Source organism: Thalia democratica, chromosome 9, assembly GCF_965202585.1.
Source record: "Thalia democratica chromosome 9, ktThaDemo2.hap1.1, whole genome shotgun sequence".
NCBI lineage: Eukaryota > Metazoa > Chordata > Thaliacea > Salpida > Salpidae > Thalia > Thalia democratica.
In genome coordinates, this window is record NC_139173.1 from 12,423,244 (window position 1) to 12,432,179 (window position 8,936).

General features: G+C 24.2%; 1 long non-coding RNA gene across 1 annotated transcript; it reads right to left on the reverse strand.

Annotated features, from left to right (window-relative positions):
* Positions 1-853: 853 nt before the first annotated feature.
* Positions 854-2,657, reverse strand: LOC145844568 (uncharacterized). The gene is made up of 2 exons (XR_014370290.1): positions 2,508-2,657; positions 854-1,076 (listed from the first exon to the last, which is right to left on the reverse strand). It is a non-coding gene; the product is annotated as an uncharacterized LOC145844568 (long non-coding RNA).
* Between the last annotated feature and the right edge of the window lie 6,279 nt (positions 2,658-8,936).

The window sequence follows — 8,936 nt, forward strand, 5'->3', positions numbered from 1 at the left end:
GTGTTAATCTTTTTCATTGAAGCCCTATCGGCTACCCAATATTTCGAATTTTGATAATTTGCAAATCGAAATTTTAAGTTTTGATAAATCTGAATGATTTTGAATTAACTATTTTTTTCTTAAATATTTGTTTACCATTGTATTCTATATCAGTTTGACCTTCAGGTAGTTTTATAAATGTTAAATTAATATTTTAGATTCTGCCACCTTAAAATCTTGAAATGAACTATCGTAATTTTATTTTCATGTAACGTCCTTATCAAAATTTTTTAAAAAACAACAAAAACAATATCTCAATAACATTAGGTAATACTAATGCAAACTGAAAATTAATTAGGTTCACAATATATTTGTAGTTGGATTGCTTGTATTTTGCTCATTTTAAGGCATAGAAAAATCTTAATATAATGAGTATCTCAAAAAAAATCACAAAACTTCGAATCACAACACAGACTAGCACACAGTTGCTTCTAATTTTACATAAGTTCTAAATAAGATATATAAAAATTAATTATAGATGCTATATAAAAAGTATTCAGTTAAAAATTCTCTTCTGAAACATAAATAATTAATTCAAAAGTTCCATTTTATCGATTTCTGCTAGAATGTTCTGAACAAACTTTATAAAATACGCTTATATACTTGTTAACTTTATTTCTAATTAACTAACTATAAAGAATTTATCGATATTTTTAAGGCTATATGTGTTTTATTTTTTGTCAAAGTTTTTGAATTACTCGTTCATGTAAACTAAATTTATTAATAAAATATTTTTCAAAGCATTTAAAGTTTTTATCATGATTTTTTTCTAACTTTTTATTCAAAAATAAGTTGTAACACATAACTTTTGAAATATGAAATTGCTGACAGCTTTAATTTTTATTCACATCTATAAAAAAGAAAGCACTGAAACACGTTCTATTACAAGTCTTCATGGTAGGGCGGGTGATCCTCGATTGACAGCTTGGCATCTTTGTAAACTTCCTTCACTTTGGAGATGGCCTCTTCGACTCTCTTCCTGCAGTCCACGTCTCCATCAGGACAGTTGAGAGCTATTTTCTTTGGAGGGGAGTTATCTGTTATTTTAAGGAAGTTATAACTTTTTTTTATTTGCTATTGAAGGAAAAAATATTAAAGTGAAAAATCTAAGTAGTGTTTATTTAAAGTATTATTTTAAAAAATAGTTTCATGACTTTAAAAATAGTATATTAAATTATAAATATCTGAAATAAGTTCACATACACAAGAATTTCAAAGTCCAGATTCTAATTTAAAACTACCTGATAAAAAATAGTCTCATAGTTTATCAAAAATTTCTACTTAAATGTGAAAATTTAAGTAGTTTGTTTTTCTTTATTACTTTGAAATTGATTATAATAAATAAAATTAACACAAATTAGTTTCTATTTTAATTAAAATTAATTCAAAATTTTTCAGTTTTTAAGCTAATATGTTGTTTATTGAACGACAAAAAACGCTCAAAAAGTTTGGTCCAAGAACCTGGTGCACGAAAAAACATTTCGGTCATCGAATCATACACCAGAACAGTTTAACGTCATGTCCAGGACAAGTCATGACTAATAACGTCATAATTAATAATATATTTAAATCATAAAATTTATTTTGTTATATTATTCCGATTAGTAAGTATAAAAGCAACTAAATTGTAAGAAAATCCTTGTTAAAACTGTACAAAGTTACTTTATATAAATCCGGTCTAATATAATAATTTTATTGCAAAATAATCTAAGCTGCTAAGTTCTATAACAAATCTATATTCTGAATTATTCAGTAAAAAGATACATTTTTTTCTAAAAATTTAATGAAAATGCGATGAAATACCACAATTTTTTTTTTGTAAAAAGTTGTCGACTTCTATCCTAATATAAAAATACTGGTAATGAACTTAACAGAAATAACGTTAATTTATGTTGATAACAATTCTTTTTATTAAGAAACTTATGATTGAACGACTGTAAGCTGAAACAGATTAGGATAGAAAAGATAAAAATTAGATTATAATGTTTTATAAAGATAACTTTTATGTATTTTATCTAATCGTCATGTCGAATACCCTGTTTTTAAATAAAGTGAAACTTAAACAATTAAACAAACTATTTAAAATTTTATGTCTAAAGATCTTTTAAAATTTCACTTGCTTTAGCTAAAGCTAAAAAGTAACTAAATGAAAACGTACAAAAGATTTCAATTTTTTACATGGTTTTGTACTTTAACAGTAGACATATCATACTACCTATAAAAAAACTTTTTTAGTTATATAAAAAGAAACTCAAGCAAAGCAAGAGAAACGAAATGGTTAACTTTTTTATCTATAATAAAGTGATCAGAATATTAAAATAAATGTAACTTATAACCATTTCTAAAAATAAATCTCTTATGCTAACACTTCTTTTTTAAAGCTATAGTGATAAAATTTATAGCTCTACTGGTAAAAATGTTTTAAAGTAAACTTAGATTTATATTAAACTACTACTATAAGTTTTCACCTTTTTCGCTGTACACAAAAGATAAGAAAAGAAGCAAAATAAAAGTTACAACAACTTTTGCTCTAATTTTCATTATTTGACCAAGTTTTATAATAAATATTCAAATTAAATTGCTTCGTATTTTAATACTTAAAACTCTTCTTGTTTTCTGAAGTAAAATTCTTTATGAGTAAAACTGGTTTACATGCTGTATAAATACAACTTTTTTCTTTCATTCTACTTTCGTGTTGACCTATAGTGTAAAGAAAATTAGTCAAGCAAAAAATTTCTTTTGTATCGAAAAAAAGTAATAGAGAAAAAACCTGCTGTGTAATATTTACAAGTTATTGTACTTAATGAATTTTCGAACTAAAAATAGTATAAACAGCTTTACAAAGTAGTTTTTAAAGTAACATTTTAAAGAAAGTTAGTTGTTCATTACTTAAGCACAATAAGTCTCATTAAAATTATCGGAATAACTAAACTTCTAAAACAAAACTTTTTAGTTGAAAATAAAAAATATTAAAATAAAACTTTTTTCAATCACAAATCCTTTTTTAAGGTGAAAACTAAGCCTTTAACTTAATTTGTATTTACAAAGTTAAAATAAAGTTAAATAGGAAATTATAAAACTTTACAAAATTAAATTCTTTAGCGACAAATACATGTAAGTTAAATTTTATAAAATGGTGTATAAACAATGTTATAATATATTTAGAAATTATGTTAAAATGTCTGAGTATATACTATTAGGCTGATTAACTAGTAAAAAGTTATTTTCCAGTAAAAATAAAAATTGATTCATACACTACGTTCTCTTTTTCTTAGGTAAATATTTATGTAATTTGTTTTAAGTCCAAGATTTTACAATAAAAATTTGTTTACTTTTGTATATCTCAAAACGGTTATCTTAAACGAGTCATGTGTAGCTCGATGACAGAAACATATTCTTTCACGCCAGGTGTCACTTATGGTTTACTGTTTGAGTATAAAAAACTAGTATTATTATTTCGAATTTCTTTAAGGCTAGACTCGGCCCGTATCCAAGTACCGTTGTTTTTATCAAATACCAAAGAAGTTATCTGGCTTACACGGATACATAACATCGATAACTACATAATATCTAGTATTAAATAATAATCTTTATTTGGACACCTACTTATGCTAAAAACGCATATCCTTGACTCTAAGTAACTTTTTTATTAATTTTAAAACTCATAAATCTTAATCCCTAATGACAGAAAAGAGCAAAACTGTTATCCATGAAAATCTTATGCGATCCTAAGTACCATAACTTGTTGTCGCTATTGCAGTTTTATACTTCTTCGCTTTTTTTTTTTGAAAACTTTTCTTGACGGTATCATTTTTATTACTTTTTATTTCTTTACTTTTTCCTTAACTAAATTAAATGTTTGTAAACTTAAGACTTATTAGAAAACACCTTAAGCTACTATAACCTATTTTCTTTATAAAAGTTTCTCAAAGCTCCCATGTTTACGGCTTAATTAATTTTGAATACATTTAGTCAACTTTAACAGATATTTATTGCTTCATTATATACCTCCTTAATGTAGTAGGCTAAGCAACATTATAAGTAGTTTTGTACTATACTTTCTAAAAAAACATTTGCTTAGTGGCCTTAACATTTGATATTTTTAATATTTTTACTGTTTAATTTAATATCAACATTTTTAAAGTGCTTAGTTTTGGCACAAAATTTGTCAAAAATTTAGAATATCTATCAGAAGAAAAGTAGTTGTTCATATTTTTTTTACTGTCGCAATATACTTACTAACTTACTGTAAATAAAGCACTTGGTTATCATTTACATTATTAGAAATTTTATAAAAAAAAACAAATAATTTAAAAAAACAAAATAGAATTTAAATACAGTTAAGGTTACTTTGTTTAAGCATAAATGCTTAAGTAATTAATTAAAAATTGTCAAATTATTCTTTAATTACGAATTGTAAATAAAAACAGCGATCATTTTAGTAACAACTAAAGTACTTTTAACCCGTGGTTTTAGTAAACTTTTATGTCAAAACTTTACAAAAAATAGTTTTTTATTCATTATAGATAATATTTTATAAATTGAAAAGGTTTATCTTTATTTTATGGTATTCTATATACGGTTGGTAAAATAAATTATCATAACTGATTTATCAAGACAAAAAAAAATTAATCAAATACTTTAAATCTTTATGTTTTATAAAATACTAAGTCTTTTTTCTGATTCTAGTTACAAAATAATTCATGTTTTTATAATAAGTCAAATTGTAAAAAATTACATTAGTATGACAATTAAAAATTAAAAAAAAGTAATAAACTATTGTCTAGCTTTAGCGTTCTTTTCTTATTATTCAAAATATCGAAAGGTTATAGTACAAAAATTTTCTACTATATTAAATCTGTAGGAGCTAGAAAGTTTGTTTTTTAATCTGTTTGGTTGGTATTAGATAAAGAAAAAAAATTGTTATTGTAAAGTAAATGGTACTTATTAAAATATATTTTTAAATGTTTAAGTTTTTTTATATTTAGTTATTATGATTGCATTTCTTGATCGAAACAAGTACAGTAATGTTTTGAATACTTTTAAAATGTGATGTGGACAGCCAATCTTAATTAATATAAGTGCTTAAACAGCTAAAAAGATTATTTGAAAATAAAATGATAGTCTAAGAAACGTGAATTAAATAAAAAATAAAGTTGAAAAGTTAATAATTTTAGTTTTGTTTGTATGGTTTTAAAATTATAGAAAATACTAAATTTAAGATGTAGAAAAATAGTATCCTATCAATTATTTGCAGTTAAAATAAATAAATACATTTGCTATTTAGCGTGAAAAGATACTTAAATTAAAATCAAAAAATTTAACTGTAGAAAGGAAAACTGAATTTTTTAACACTTATAGAACTTTATTTAAAACTTAAAATGGAGCAGCCTGCCAACTTTTTTGCTAAACACTTAAACCCAGCATCAACATTTAGTCACAGTTTCAGTGCTCCTTTTCAACCGATTAAAGAAAATTTAGTTGAAAACAAAAAAGCATCTAGAAAAAGGCAGATGAACTCAATACGCAAGCTGCGATGGGAAGTTGAAAATAACGAAATAGAAGATGCCAGATACAAGTTGAAGCTGATGCCGGAGGACGACATTGATTTTGATGTAATCAAACTAGCTGTTTTAAAAACTCAACTGAAAGGTAAACCTTTTCTGAAAAATATTTTGAAGGTGTTCAGAGTCGAGGAAATAAGTAAAGGACTCAAGCTGAGCCAATATAAAAACAGACTACTGTTCCACGGTACTTCTGTTAAAAATATATGTGAAATTTTAAAAGTAGGGTTTAGAATTTATAATAACCACGGAAGTCGGGAACATGGGGCCAGATTTGGTAGGGGATTTTACTTGTCCCCTAGCAGCACGGTTGCCATGCATTACTCCGCATCGTCAACGCTAAAAAGTCAGCCTTCGAATGACGGCGTGGAATATTTAGTTATTTCTGAAGTCAGGCAATTCAAAAATCGCTGCGTGACAAATCCAAAAAATCACAGAGATTCGGTCAACCTATACCAAGCCGTCCACGGCGTCCATTTTAAACACGATGGTAAGGATAGCAAAGGCAGAGTTATATGTCAAGGTCCTTTGAAAAAGCGACGAAGAAATAATGAAAATGTCACCGGATGGAATGTAGATGAATATGTTGTACGAAACTCTGAGCTGCTGCAGCCAGCTTATATAGTAAAGGTAGAAACTACTGAACACATAAATCGATAAACTGTGCTAGTCTTAAATGGTGCTTTTGTGTTTTTAGAATATTTTGTTTTCAGGTAAATTTTGTTGTTCTTTTAGTTTGAGTTGTTATAAGTTAATAAATCGTGTATATTATTTTGTATTGAAAACATTTCATGCAAATTTCACAAATCAGTAGATACTCAAAATGAATTCGTAAACTAACATAAAAAGTGACTAAATCTAATGAAAAATTTCACTTATTGATAAACTAGTCATACGTATAATACTATATAGTATTAGTTACGATATATTTTTTTGTAGAAAGTAGTTAAGTATTAGAAGTATGACTAGAAAATTTTTATTAAACTACCGTAATTTTTTTTTTAAGTAAGCTAAAATCGCAGTTGTATCTAAAAAAATTTTTTTTATGGATATACAATGCTCATAAGACAAAAATATTAATAAAAAACATTTGAATATTCCTTAAAATAGTTTAGTTTTTCTCATAATTTAGTAAATATGGTATCAAAAATTCATAACTGGATTATACTAATACTATTTGTATAAAAAATACTTAATGAAATTTAGTAATGTATTAGAATTAAGTTTTTGTCTGCTCATTTATAAATAAATTAAAGATATAAACAAGTTTATTTGAGTATACATGTCCTGAAAAAGACGTGAAAAGGTATCCAGGTGGTGTGCAACTTAATAACCGATAGGTTCTAGGACTAAATATCTTGAGCGTTTTTTCTTTTGATGTTTATAAACAGCATAATAATTAGATGTTGATGCAGTTATCAAAAATAAAATATTTCTACTTTTAGTCTTTTTAATCGATTTTGTTTATAATTTAATGTTTTGTTTTTTTTAAGAAAATATAGTCTAATTTATCTGCATCATTTTTTTTCGTAGTAGTTGTATGTTTTTATTTAAGTAAGAATAACTTAAAACAATTCGTTTAGCTGTTTGTTACTGTCATTATTTTATCAAGTTATAAACTTTCAACTACCATTTGTTTAAACATAATTTGAAATATGTTTAGAATAAGATTATCTAAAAAAAATAAATAATGACTTAAAGCCATCAGCTTAGAAAAAAATTATGTAGGAAAAAAAGCTCTAAATTAACGCTAACACAAACTAAATAAGCTTAAAAGTATTTACTAATAACTGTTCTTTATTTAAATGAAACAACTATAAATTAGGAGCTTAACCTTCTTTTAGATACTAAATGCCTCGTAAATCTTTGTTTTTTTTACGCAATAAAATATTCAATAGAAAAACTACTTTATCTTTGTTTAAATTAAAAAATATTAATATAAAACTATAAGAAAGGGTTTTAGAAAGTTCTTTATTAATTTTGTTATATACTAGTGCTTTAATTTATTTTACTGTACGTAAGGTAAAAGTAATCGTATGACCTATAAAAACTTTTAAAAGAATTTTTTTACGAAAATAAAACTTCATTTAGGACATAATTAAAGCTTTTTTTTTAGCAATTGCTTTCTATTTTTATATAAGTACTAAGTAGCTTATGCCTTATGGCTTAATTACAGAAAAGTATTTTTTTAGACAAGGTCCATAGCTTTATTTATGACTATTTTAATTTTCTTTTTTTAGTTAAAAATAAATAATCGGATCAAAAAAAATTTTTGTTAAAAAAACTGTTGAACTATGTTAACGAAAATCTATCATTACTTTAACAAAACCATTAAACAATTAATCGGAAAAGAAAAAATAATGAAGGATTTTGTGTTCTTAAAATACTTAATGTTGTGTATTAAATATTAAACTACTTTATCTTTGTTTAAATTAAAGAAATATTAATAAAAAACTATAAGAAAGGGTTTTAGAAAGTTCTTTATTAATTTTGTTATATACAAGTGCTTTTATTTATTTTACTGTACGTAAGGTAAAAGTAATCGTATGACCTATAAAAACTTTTAAAAGAATTTTTTTACGAAAATAAAACTTCATTTAGGACATAATTAAAGCTTTTTTTTTAGCAATTGCTTTCTATTTTTATATAAGTACTAAGTAGCTTATGCCTTATGGCTTAATTACAGAAAAGTATTTTTTTAGACAAGGTCCTTAACTTTATTTATGAGCATTTTAATTTTCTTTTTTTAGTTAAAAATAAATAATCGGATCAAAATAAATTTTTTTTAAAAAAATTTTGAACTATGTTGACGAAAATCTATCATTACTTTAACAAAACCATTAAATAATTAATCGAAAAAGAAAAAATAATGAAGGATTTTGTGTTCTTAGAATACTTAATGTTGTGTATTAAATATTAAACTACTTTATCTTTGTTTAAATTAAAGAAATATTAATAAAAAACTATAAGAAAGGGTTTTAGAAAGTTCTTTATTAATTTTGTTATATACAAGTGCTTTTATTTATTTTACTGTACGTAAGGTAAAAGTAATCGTATGACCTATAAAAACTTTTAAAAGAATTTTTTTACGAAAATAAAACTTCATTTAGGACATAATTAAAGCTTTTTTTTTAGCAATTGCTTTCTATTTTTATATAAGTACTAAGTAGCTTATGCCTTATGGCTTAATTACAGAAAAGTATTTTTTTAGACAAGGTCCTTAACTTTATTTATGAGCATTTTAATTTTCTTTTTTTAGTTAAAAATAAATAATCGGATCAAAAGAAATTTTTTTTAAAAAAATTTTGAACTATGTTGACGAAAATCTATCAT